Source organism: Hyperolius riggenbachi, chromosome 1 (assembly GCF_040937935.1).
Source record: "Hyperolius riggenbachi isolate aHypRig1 chromosome 1, aHypRig1.pri, whole genome shotgun sequence".
Classification (NCBI taxonomy): Eukaryota; Metazoa; Chordata; class Amphibia; order Anura; family Hyperoliidae; genus Hyperolius; species Hyperolius riggenbachi.
The window spans coordinates 290,057,648-290,069,797 of NC_090646.1; the positions used below are offsets into that span (position 1 = coordinate 290,057,648).

General features: G+C 42.2%; 1 protein-coding gene across 1 annotated transcript in view; it reads left to right on the plus strand.

Annotated features, from left to right (window-relative positions):
• The first annotated feature begins 6,087 nt into the window (after positions 1 to 6,087).
• LOC137548484 (myosin heavy chain, clone 203-like) overlaps positions 6,088 to 12,150 on the plus strand; it is an 85,818-nt gene continuing 79,755 nt past the window's right edge. The window contains exon 1 of the mRNA XM_068271155.1: positions 6,088 to 6,120. The gene's annotated coding sequence lies outside the window, so the exon portion shown is untranslated. The remainder of the gene's footprint in view (positions 6,121 to 12,150) is intronic.

The following is a 12,150-nucleotide window of genomic DNA, read 5'->3' on the forward strand; positions in this document are numbered from 1 at the left end:
TTATGTCTTTAATTAACCCTTCCTTAAACGTAAAAAAAATAAGGTAAAAGTTTTTTAAATCATGAACCAAATTTTTAGCATGCATTTTTAACTTGCTAAAGAGCTGCCCTGGGAGATAAAAATGATGCTCGGTTCCCTTTAAACTGCCTGCCTGCCTAATGTCTGACCTTGACACGCTGATCATCTCATTCATATGGGGCACCTCTACTCCACACATATCCTTATCCAGTCTGCAGCTACCAGTGGACCAGGGTTGTATAGCGATCCCTAAACTGAAATTTTATTATTGGGCTGCAGTCCTACCCACGGTTTATTAGTGGTTAGAACAATCTTGGTGCAATCCTGCCTCGGTTTTAGATCCCACAATTGTGGGCTCACCTTGGGCTCTCTCCAGCCTCCATTTCATGGGGCCTAGAGCCTCAACCTCAATGACCCTGCCTATGATCAGCACTGTTCAAGTCTGGGATGCAGCGGGTAAATTCTTATTCTCAGAGGGACAATGGTCCCCCCATACCCCACTGTGGAATAATGCAAAACTCAAAGAATTCTTAATTCCTGACCCCTGCATCTGGGGCGGACAGGGATATCACCGGGGACTAGAGACAATGCAATTCAATGCCCTAAAAGCTCAGTATTCCCTACCTAGTTCCATGTATTTTCAGGCACAATTTTGGTACTCATAGACATGTCATGCAAACCCATCTGAGAAACGAGCTGCTAAGCCATCCGGGTCATACACGGATTATTTCCTTATCATATGATATACTAATAAATGCTGACAAAAGCAATCTTCAAAAACCCTTGCTTATTTGGAGAAGAGACATTTTACATCTGGCAGAGGATGAATGGTCGGAAGTCATCTTATGCTTTCTTAAAACCCCCATAGCAGGCCGCCATAAATTATCTGCCCTTCAGTACCTCTACTAAACACATCTCTCACCCCACACACTATCAAGCATGGGAGTTGCTGATCAGAATAGGTGCTGGAGATGTGACGTATCTGATGCAAAAAAAATTTCTCAGCTTCTGGTCATTCCCTGAAATTCAGACCTTCTGGAGGAATATACATGACCTACTCACTAAACTTATACATATCTCCATCTCGTCCACTCCCTGAGCTATGCTACTCAATATATTAGGTAATGTCCCTATATTGGGTGCAAATAGTTTCTAGCCAGGTTACTTCTATTTTATGCTAGAAGACAATTTGCCTTCAAATGGAAAAATGTGGTAACGCCAACTATTGCAGAGTTCCTCACTTCTGTCCACACAGACCCGCCTGTGTACAAAAACATATATGAAAGTAGAGGTTCCAAGAAGAAATTTTATTGAACATGACCCGCTGGTTGTCTATGTTCAAACTCGACATGTAAAAATGTCAAAACACTGTATTACACTGATTATTGTGCAGGATTTAATTCCCCTTCTCCATCCATATAGAATTTTACTGCTTCTATAGCTGGTGTATGCAGAATATTTGTATAAAGGCTAGCCACATCTGCCTTTACTAGGATACTATTTTCCTTCACTGTCTCCCTCCCAGGATGGGATCACAGCAAATCAGGGCTTTGCAAATCTATCAGCTGACAAACAAATCACATGCTTCTCCTTGAGTTCTCCTAGACATGACCATCACTATTTGTGAGTACAAGTAATCCACTTACCTCAGAGACGGATTAAGGCCAAATGGGTCCCTAAGCAAAGTAGCCCCCCTCAACCACCCTTTAAAAAATTTATATAAAATCTATAGTCAGATGTACCCTCTATCCCCCCTCCCCAGTAGTCAGTTGTGCCCTCCTGCCCTCCTTTTCCCTTCCCCCTATAGTCAGATGTGCCCCCCCCCCCCCCTATAGTCAGACGTGCCCTCCTTTCCCCCTATAGTCAGCCAGATGTGCCTCTTTTCCCCCCTCCCCCTATAGTCAGAAGTGCCCATTTCCCCCCTCCCCCTATAGTCAGATGTGCCCCTTTCCCCCCCCCCCCCTCCCATATAGTCAGATGCGTCCTCTCTTTCCCCCTATAGTCAGATGTGCCCCCCCCCCATAGTCAGATATGCCCTCTCTTTCCCCCTATAGTCAGTCAAATGTGCCTCTTTTCCCCCCTCCCCCTATAGTCAGATGTGACCTCCTTTCATGGCGAAATGCTCTGCTCGCACTCTGCAGAGGGAGGAGGGACTCTAGGCGTACTGGGTGAAAGTTTAATGCCATATGCCTAGAGTCACCCTTCCTTTTCAGAGTGTGAGCGGAGCGTTCAAGAAGAGACTCGCTGGATTCTGACATTCCTGCGCTGACAGCTCTCTTCCGCAGAGCCCCCTAGATCCTCTTCATGGTTATAACAGCACCATGTGACAGCATGTCTCTTGCCATATGATGCGCTGAGTACATACTGTCACATGCCAGCCATTGCTGTAACCATGGAGAGGACACTGGAGGTGCTGCAGAAGAGAGCTGCAGGAATGTCGGAAGCCGATGAGTTTCTTCCTGTACCCGCACTGTACCGGCCGCACGGAGAGAAGGGGAGTCCTGCTTACCTTGCCTAGGGCCCCTTAGACTGTGGCTGGTGACTTAATGAGAAACTGTAACCAAGAATTGAACTTCATCCCAATCAGTAATTCCTTTCCCAAGAGTAGTACCCCCTTTCCCAAGATAAATCTTTTCCTTTTCTCGAACGGATCATCAGGGAGGGTCTATATGGCTAATATTGTGGTGAAACCCTTCCCACAGTGTGATGTCAGGACCATGGTCCTGACAGTTTTCCTGTCTGTGAACCTCATTGCATTGTGGAAAATAGCTGTTTATAGCCGTTTCCAACTGCTCCTTCCACTAACATCACCTGCCATCAGTAAAAATGTCACCATGTGATAAATGTTAGAATGTAAATCAGGGAGAGGAAAGATCTTACAATGGGCAAACACTGACTAAATCATTTATACATAATTATTGTAAAAATGAAGAACTTTTTTATTATATTATTTTCACTGGAGTTCCTTTTTAAAGGGGCACTATGGCGAAAAATTTTAAAATTTAAAATATGTGCAAACATAGACAAATAAGAAGTACATTTTTTTCCAGAGTAAAACGAGCCATAAATTACTTTTCTCCTATGTTGCTGTCACTTACAGTAGGTAGTAGAAATCTGACAGAAGCGACAGGTTTTGGACTAGTCCATCTCTTCATAGGGGATTCTCAGGGATTTATTTATTTTCAAAAGCACTTAGTGAATGGCAGTTGTAGCGAGCAGGGAAGCTGGCCAGCATCATTGTTTAAATCCTTTTTAGGGAATATCTTTATAAAGAATAAAAGCCTTGCTGAGAATCCCCTATGAAGAGATGGCCTAGTCTAAAACCTGTCACTTCTGTCAGATTTCTACTACCTACTGTAAGTGACAGCAACATGGGAGAAAAGTAATTTATGGCTCATTTTATTCTGGAAAAAACATACTTCTTATTTGTCTATGTTTGCACATATTTTACATTTTACAATTTTTCGCCATGGTGCCATAGTGCTTTAAAGAGAACCTGTACTGAGTAAAAATATTTAAAATAAACACATGAGGTAACTTCAAATGAACATTACATAGATACCTTGCCATCAGTTCCTCTCAGAAGCTCACCATTTTCTTCTGACAATAATCCCTTCCAGTTCTGACAATATTTTGTCAGGTCTGAAATATATCAGTTGCTGTCAGTAAAATATCAGTTGCTGTCAGTTATAGCTGAGAGGAAAACTGATGTACCAGGTAATGTCCATGTCTCCCTATGGCTCAAGTGGGCGATGTTACAGTTTAACTGTGTGGTGACCAGAAAGCTGTTATGGGTAATGGCCATTTTCAAAATGGCGGACGGAAAATTCCCTTGATCACAGTGAACAAACAGGACACGGGACAGGAGAAAGACACTGAGGAGTAGACTACATGGAAGGTAAATATGACTTGTGTATGCTTATTTGACTTTTAATTTTCAGTTCAGGTTTTCTTTAAGCTTTAAGCAAGTGCTTCAGTTGCATGGTCAGTAATCCAGCCCTGACATACCCTAGCCAACAGACTAGCTAACTGACACTATCATGCCATTGTTAATTGTTTAAGTCACTGGCCAGTAGTGTGTATTGACAAATAGTAAACTCAGTTAGCTAGACTACCGTACTACTACTTTTCTGATGTTTACAACATTATTAAATATACAGAATGTTGTCTCAAGGAACTCCAGTCAGGGATAAACTATATGCCCACTTACTGTATAAAGTAAAAATAACATTATTTACATTTTTGGCTGCTGGTACATAACTGATAGCTTTGAAATGTTTCTATATCATCTAACCATCCAAAAGAAAAAAATGTTTTTAAATTATTTTATTTTGTTAGATTTTGTACTATATAGTGGTCAGTTTTTTTTAAAAAAGTGATCGAAGGCAAATCAAAGCCTTAGCTTGTATCTAGATCTCAGAGGCAGGTAGCTATTATGCCAGCACACAGATTAGGGTTACAAGAAGAGAAGGCAGTTCTGTAACTAGTTTTCATTTCTTCATGGTTTACACATATGAAGCAATGTTGTCTGGAGGCAAACATTCCGATCCGTGTTACTGTCCTCACTCATTCTCTTCAATGATTAACTATGAAAGCTTCACTGAGTTCTCTTTAATCCCAAGTAGATGGGTGGGGCGTTTCCCATGGATACTGATTCTTCATGCAAGAGAATTGAAATGGAAACTCCAAACATAACATTGCACTTAACAGTTCAAGGATCAGTGGAGGATAATGTATGTGGAACAAGATTACAGAACCAAAAATATCTTTACTTGACAAAGACCATTAGAACATAGTATTCCATCATGGTGAGTTGGTACATTATTATTATTATTACTATTATTATTATTATTATTTGTTTTAATACAACCAGACTACTATTTTTCAAGCAGTAGGTAAAACTTAATAAATATAAATGTCCCATTACCAGCTGCAGCCACATACTGGTAGCTTGCTGAAGGCAAATAGCACTAAAGGCTGTATGGACCTAATAACACATACGCCAAATCAATACCCAATTGCCTAATAATAAATACTGCAGTTGAATTGCATTAATGATTTTGACACTCTGGAGACATCAGAAAACTCTTTGGCTGTTCACAAAAACACCAGATCTCTGGAGGAAAGGTGACATCACAGCAGCTGTGTGTAAAGCTGGTAAAACACCGTTCTATAATGGCAGGATACGGCAAGCAGATCAATCCCTCTCTGATCCAAAATCAATCAAATAGTGATGGATTCCATCCACACTGCATTAGATTTCAGCAAAAATCTAGAGCATCAATCAAAACATTAGCATTGTATCTCTCAATGTAGGGCAGCACTAAGTGGACTTCAAAATAGCCTCCCACCCCCCAGGGTTATCCTCCAACTCACATGGAGGTTTTCAAGCATGTCCAATCATACTTCCCATTCATAAACTGCTCAAAAATCAATAGATGGAAAGTCCATTGGTTATGCTGGGGTTATGCTATAGATGCCTGTCAGATTCAATTTAACATAATCAACTCGGCTGTAGGAAATTGCATGTGTATAACTAGCTGTAAGGAGGATATGGACTGAAGACAACTCTGAATAATGACATCACTGGAGTTTTCAAGCATCTGCAGATTCCCCCCCCCCCCTTTCCCCCCTTAAAGGAATCTTATCATCACCTGCACCTTTGTTTCATTGTAAACCAGCATTGCTGTGGGATCTGCCTGTTCTGGTATATTGCTTTACCTCTCCCTGCAAACTCCCCACTGCTGCCCATGGCTGTGAATGACAGCATCACATACGTATCTGTTATCTGCACAAGAAGTTGGATGTTCACTGATCTGCAGAGGTGTATCTTTGGTGTAGCCATGGTAGCCATGCCTGCCTTGCAACCTCTTTGCACTTCCCCCATGCTGCGCTTCCTCCCCATTATGCACAGACATGCCGATCAGTGGCTACCTGAAGAGAGGAGAGAAGAGAGCACTTCAGTGACATCACTGCATTTGTGTGGGGAGTGTGGATTTTGTGGGAGGAGGAGGGGGGGGGGTCTGATTTATGTGAAGGGGTTGCTCTACCTGTAAGGGTGAGGAAGAATGCAGCTATTGTAACAGGCGTTCTAACTGGAGGGTATGCTATTTCAGTGTTTGCCATAAGCGCTATTTTATCTGATTTGCCACTGCTGATCTGGGCATAGGAAAGGAATACCAAGAGCAGTGATGAGACCTGTTGTGTAGAAATCAGATCACATATAGGAAAGTAAGCCTGTCATAAGCGGCCATTGGCAACAATGTAATGACTGAAGGGAGTCAGAGGATCCCAATACCTATGCGAAATTAAGAAAGGATCCAACACAGGAATTCTCTAAAGTTTTATTAAAGATCCTTGATGGCGGAATCACTAACGAGATTATAAATAAGGACGAGTATAATTTCCTCAAGCCTAAGGGCCATATTCTATTGCTGAACTCACCAGCGCTAAGCACTGGCGAGTTCTTAACTTAGGCGATGGGGGCATCGCCTAATCTAATTAAACTTTAGACCCCCCCCCCCAGGCGGAAAAGAACTCCCTTGGGCGATATAATCGCCCAGCGAGTTCTTAACACCAAATCCAATTACCCTTATCATGTCTCCGGGAAGCGATGCTTCCCGGCAGACATGAGCGTTAGCTTAGACCTGCAAAAAGCAGGTCTAAACTAGCTAACGCACGTCGTCGCCGCAGCATCTGGGGGTCTCCTTTAATAAGGAGACCCCCAGAGCTCCCCGTCGGGTCGCCGCACAGTTTAGAAGCCCCAGCGCAGCTCTGCACCGGCACCCCTGTTGGCATACATACCGCCGCAGATCACCCGCCGCCTCTCGCCGCAAAATCCGTTGCGTAATTACAGTGTATCTAACACCGTAATTACTGTCCGCATAGAAGGAGCCCGGGCAAAGCATCTTTGAATCTGCAGCCTGGGCTCCCCATTGGTCCGCTGTCTGAACCAATAAAATGGCTCAGACAGCGGACCAATGGGGAGCCCAGGCTGCAGATTCAAAGATGCTTTGCCCGGGCTCCTTCTGTGCAGACAGTAATTACAGTGTTAGATACACTGTAATTACGCAACGGATTTTGCGGCGAGAGGCGGCGGGTGATCTGCGGCGGTATGTATGCCAGCAGGGGTGCCGGTGCAGAGCTGCGCGGGGGCTTCTAAACTGTGCGGCGACCCGACGGGGAGCTCTGGGGGTCTCCTTATTAAAGGAGACCCCCAGATGCTGCGGCAGAAGATGTCGGCGATGTTCGGCTGGCGAGTGCGCATGTGTGGGGAGTGAGGCCGTGGTGCTGATGGGCAGCACCACAGCGTAAACCTCACTCCCCATCGCTCGGTAAAAGGGAGCATCGCTCAGGCTTTCGCCTGAGTAATGCTCCCTAACGATCGGCCATCGCGTGAAGGATATGGGCAATAGGATTTGCCGGTAATCCTCGCGCGATGGCAAGGTGATAAGTAGCTCGCATCTGCAAGCTACTTATCACCTTGAATAGGATATGGCCCCAAGAATCCATTAATCCCATATTTTTAACACATCCCAAAGATCCATAAGAGTACAGTAGAACCACCAGGGCGGCCTATTGTCGCAGGGATGGAAGGTATACTAACACCCATATCAGATTATGTTGACTATTTCTTACAACCTATAATACAACACACAGAATCGTACACAAGAGATTCTTTACACACCTTAGAAATTATTAAACATTATGCTTGGAAAAAAGAATACCACTGGGCGTCCCTTGATGTGTGCTCCTTGTACACTTGCATACCTCATATTAAAGGTTTGGAGGCTATCAGACACTTTTTGTCCAAAGATATATCCCTTAATAGTGGTCAAGCCCAATTCATATTGGACCTTCTCAAATTCGCACTAGAACACAATTATTTCACCTATATGGGGGATTATTATCTACAGAAGTGTGGAACTTCAATGGGGGCTGGGTTTGCCCCCAGCTTTGCCAACATCTACATGGCATTCTGGGAAGAAAACTTTATTTGGTCTGACCACCCATTTAAAGCTAACCTGGTGCTATACACTAGGTACATTGATGATGTACTGTTGATCTGGGAGGGAACTAAAAATAGATTCCAGGAGTTTGTCACTTATTGTAACAACAATGACTGTGGGCTGGAATTCACTTATGTTATTCATGAAGAAGAACTAGTATTTTTGGACCTCAAACTTTTTATAGATCAAGATTCCAATATACAAACCAGGACACATTTCAAGCCCACGGCAGGCAATTCATATCTCCATGCAGATAGCTGCCATCATCCTAAATGGATAAGCAACATCCCGAGGAGTCAATTTTGCAGATTAAGGAGGAATTGCTCTCATGATACAGACTACCAAAACCAATCGGGTATATTAAGAGAAAAATTCAAAGAAAAAGGTTACAGGGATGATCGTATTGATGCTGCCATTTCAGAATACCAGGATATTAATATCATTAAAAATACAAAAGATGAAGCGTTAGACCAGTCTGGCATAGACGGGAGTGAGGTCAGCTTACTAAATGGACATGGAGGCAGGAATAAAGATAATAAGAAAGCCTCAGGCTCCAGGGGTGGGCCCACTTTCATTACCAAGTATACTGGAAGTTCAAGAAAAATCCAAGGCATCATAAAAAGGAACTGGCCTATATTGTTACAAGATCCCATAATGAAAGATCTCCTACCAGAGGTGCCTCAGGTCATCTACAGGAAAGCAAAATCTGTAAAAAATGTAATCGCACCAAGTAAAATTGATGTAAAAGAACCCACCACCTGGTTGAAAAGCAATGTGACGGGAAACTTTAGGTGTGGATCAAGCAGGTGTGGATGTTGCCAATTCATGCTACATAGGCTCAAAAACATCCCAAATCTGGAAGGTCCCCCCATACCTATAAAGCAATTCATAAACTGTGTGACAAAATTTGTCATCTATTTGTTGCAATGTGGTTGTAACAAAAGATATGTGGGTAGAACTACCCGTGAACTCAGAACTCGGTTAGGAGAGCATAAATGCAATATCCAGGCCAAATCCGATAAACATAGTGTTCCACGTCACTTCAACCAATGTCACCAAGGAGATCCTGGAAGCTTATCAATCACCGGTTTGGAACACATATCGGATTCCCTCCCTATGGGCCTGAGATATAAAAGATTATGTGAGAGGGAAGTTTAGTGGATTTTTAGACTGGACACACTATCCTCGAGAGGCCTAAATGAAGATTTAGAGGTTCAAAGTTTTATAACCTGAAATCACCCTTTATGTTCAATCAGAGGGGAAATCAATGGGGCCTTGTTGATATGGCTGTACCATCTTAGAAAAATATGATTATGGTACAGAATATAAGATCATCTATATGACAGTGAGGTCACGGTATGGGAAGTATATATGTGTTTGACATTGTTGGGACGGGTGCTGATTGATACCTGTCGGAGTATTGAAGTTATGACTGCGTTGCCTGTGACATAAGTTGTTCTGTATGTTACGACGTGTAAGAATGATGCACTGCACTTTATTCAAAACAGCGTGCGATGGATGGTATGACAAATGGGGGGTTTACATGTGGGTGTGTATAAATCTGTGCACACACACATGCACTCTTTCCAATAACAGGGTGACCGTCAGCTCTAGGCTGATTATGAATTATGTATTTATTCATACACACATCAGAGTGACAGAGATCCTTCACATGGTTCTATGACCATTTACTTTTAAGTGTCGAGTTTTGACTGCGGTAGTGTCTGAATTGAATCCCTTAACAAGTTGCTATTTCATGATCCAGGAATGACACTACCTGATAAACATTTGTGCATTTATACATACATATCTTACACACACATTTTTTAATTTAAGGTTTGAGTATTAGGGCACACTGAGCTGGTTGTCCCTGTTTTTGTAGGTGTTTTTATTTTTATTTTCATTTTTAATGACATGTTTATGCGTGTCATGGACACAGTAAACTTTATGGGTAGTTTGGACACTGATATTAACTAGCTGTGACCCTCAGATCAGGTATCTACTAAGGCGCAGTAGCAGAGAAAAAGATTATTGACACACGAAATAATGCCTGCAGTAGGGTCTGAATTTATCCATTATTGATGTATTTATTGCACATTTTATTGGTTCATATGGAAATAATTTTATCTAAGGCTAAATAGTCTGAGTACATGTATGATTGTTGGCATGGATAAATTAATTTGGCCTCCACGCAATTTTTAGAATTTTTCTAATCACCTCTATTATTTGAAATGGCTCTCCGCTAATTGGTGCCTTTTTTATGTCCACAAATTGAACATAGTTGGAGAACTAGTAGAGCTGACCTTTGTTCTCCCTTTTTTTGGTATATATATAGACATTTTATGTCTGCAGTAAGGTCTGATTAGTCGCTGCACTAGCGCTGCGCGTATTGGCTGCAAAAGCGTGATTGCACAGCTTGTTGATATCAAGCGTTTTTATGATAAAAATGTTCATGCATCTTAGCTAAAATTTCTAAGGTATGTGGGACTAGGTTTTATTAATGTTTGCCACCCTGGTTTTATAATACAGGGAAGTTTAATTCATGTTACATTTAAGTAGTCTATTTGACAGTAGATGTCCGTTTTTAAATAAAGTCTACATAAAGTTTTTTGAATTTTAAATTCGCCCCCTGGCAACAGTTGCCATGGTGGCGAATCTATGTATACTAGACTGTCTGAAGTAAAACGTCACCTGAGGAAGGCGTGGACTAACGCCGAAACCGGTAGTGACGTCAGACAGTAACAGCGGCGCACAGCTCTCTCCCCAGACGGACGTCCTCTTGTAATACCATCTACACCTCCCGCCCTGGCCAGGCAGGATTAGGCTGAGGTTACCCACTGGGGGATTGGAAGCAAAGCGCAGCATAATCATCACAATTGTAAGTGTAACTTTTAATGTGCGTGACTATTACACATCTAGGTTAATGCACCATTGGAGCGCTCTCTCTCTCCCCCCACCCTCTTGTTTTTACCAGCAACTGGCTCCATCCAGTCTAGGAGAGCAGCACCAGGGGCATATGTAAAGAGCCATAACTATTTTGTTGAGCGCAAGTGTGTTTTCTACTCAGTCAGAGGAAACTGTCAGACCAGCAAACAGACCCACAAAGTTAGTGTATGGTGGTGTACCTGTACATTTGCAGACTGCTGCTCAAAGGAAAACATTTGCAAACAATATGCAGACAATAGGGTCAAAAATGTCTTTATGAGGCAAAATTAGAAGTTGACATAAATACATAGTTAATTAGGATGGAAATTATCTTTGATTGTCAATAGTTACGAGTACACTTAAGCCCTGTACACAAGCTAGATGAAACTTAGCTGAGGGGTTCATTAACAACCACCTTTTCTGAGAATCCAGCATATGTACAGCAGCCCCTGACCCTCTTGGGTGCTCAGCCTTGCTTTGGCCGACAGACGGCCAAGAGCATTGTTCTCTCCCTTTTTCCCGCTATTTGTGTGATGTCACAACTGTGCTGCTCCACCCCTGCATAGGAGCAGAACATGTTATTAGCCTGCAGTCTGTCAGCCTCGGCCCAGCCATGTTGCCCCAGGTGTACGAGACATTACTCTTTAAGATCTTTGTACTACAGGTCAGTCTATCTATAATAGAATAGTATAGTCTATTTCTAATATTGTGGACAAATAAGCCTAAGGTCTGGCCCACACTAGACCAGAAAATGGTCCAGTTCACAGAGCAAACCACAATGGACATCTAACAGATCCTAGGTTAAACAATAAAGATTAAGGCGCACAGCCACAAACACAGCCATCCCGAATCAGTCACACTTTATCATTCTGACACACTTTATCATTCTGACTTCTTGATTCTCACCTCTACTTTGGCATTATGGATATCTTCTCCATGGCTGTGCATGCATCTGAAGCCTTAATTTTTGTTGTATAAGGCCTTCTTCTGTTAAATAATCATATATATATATATATAGGTTGTTGCTGAGTTAAAGAGGAACTCCAGTGAAAATAATGTAATAAAAAAAGTGCTTCATTTTTACAATAATTATGTATAATGATTTAGTCAGTGTTTGCTCATTGTAAAATCTTTCCTCTTCCTGATGTACATTCAGACATTTATCACATGGTAAGAAGTTATAAATCAGGATGATACC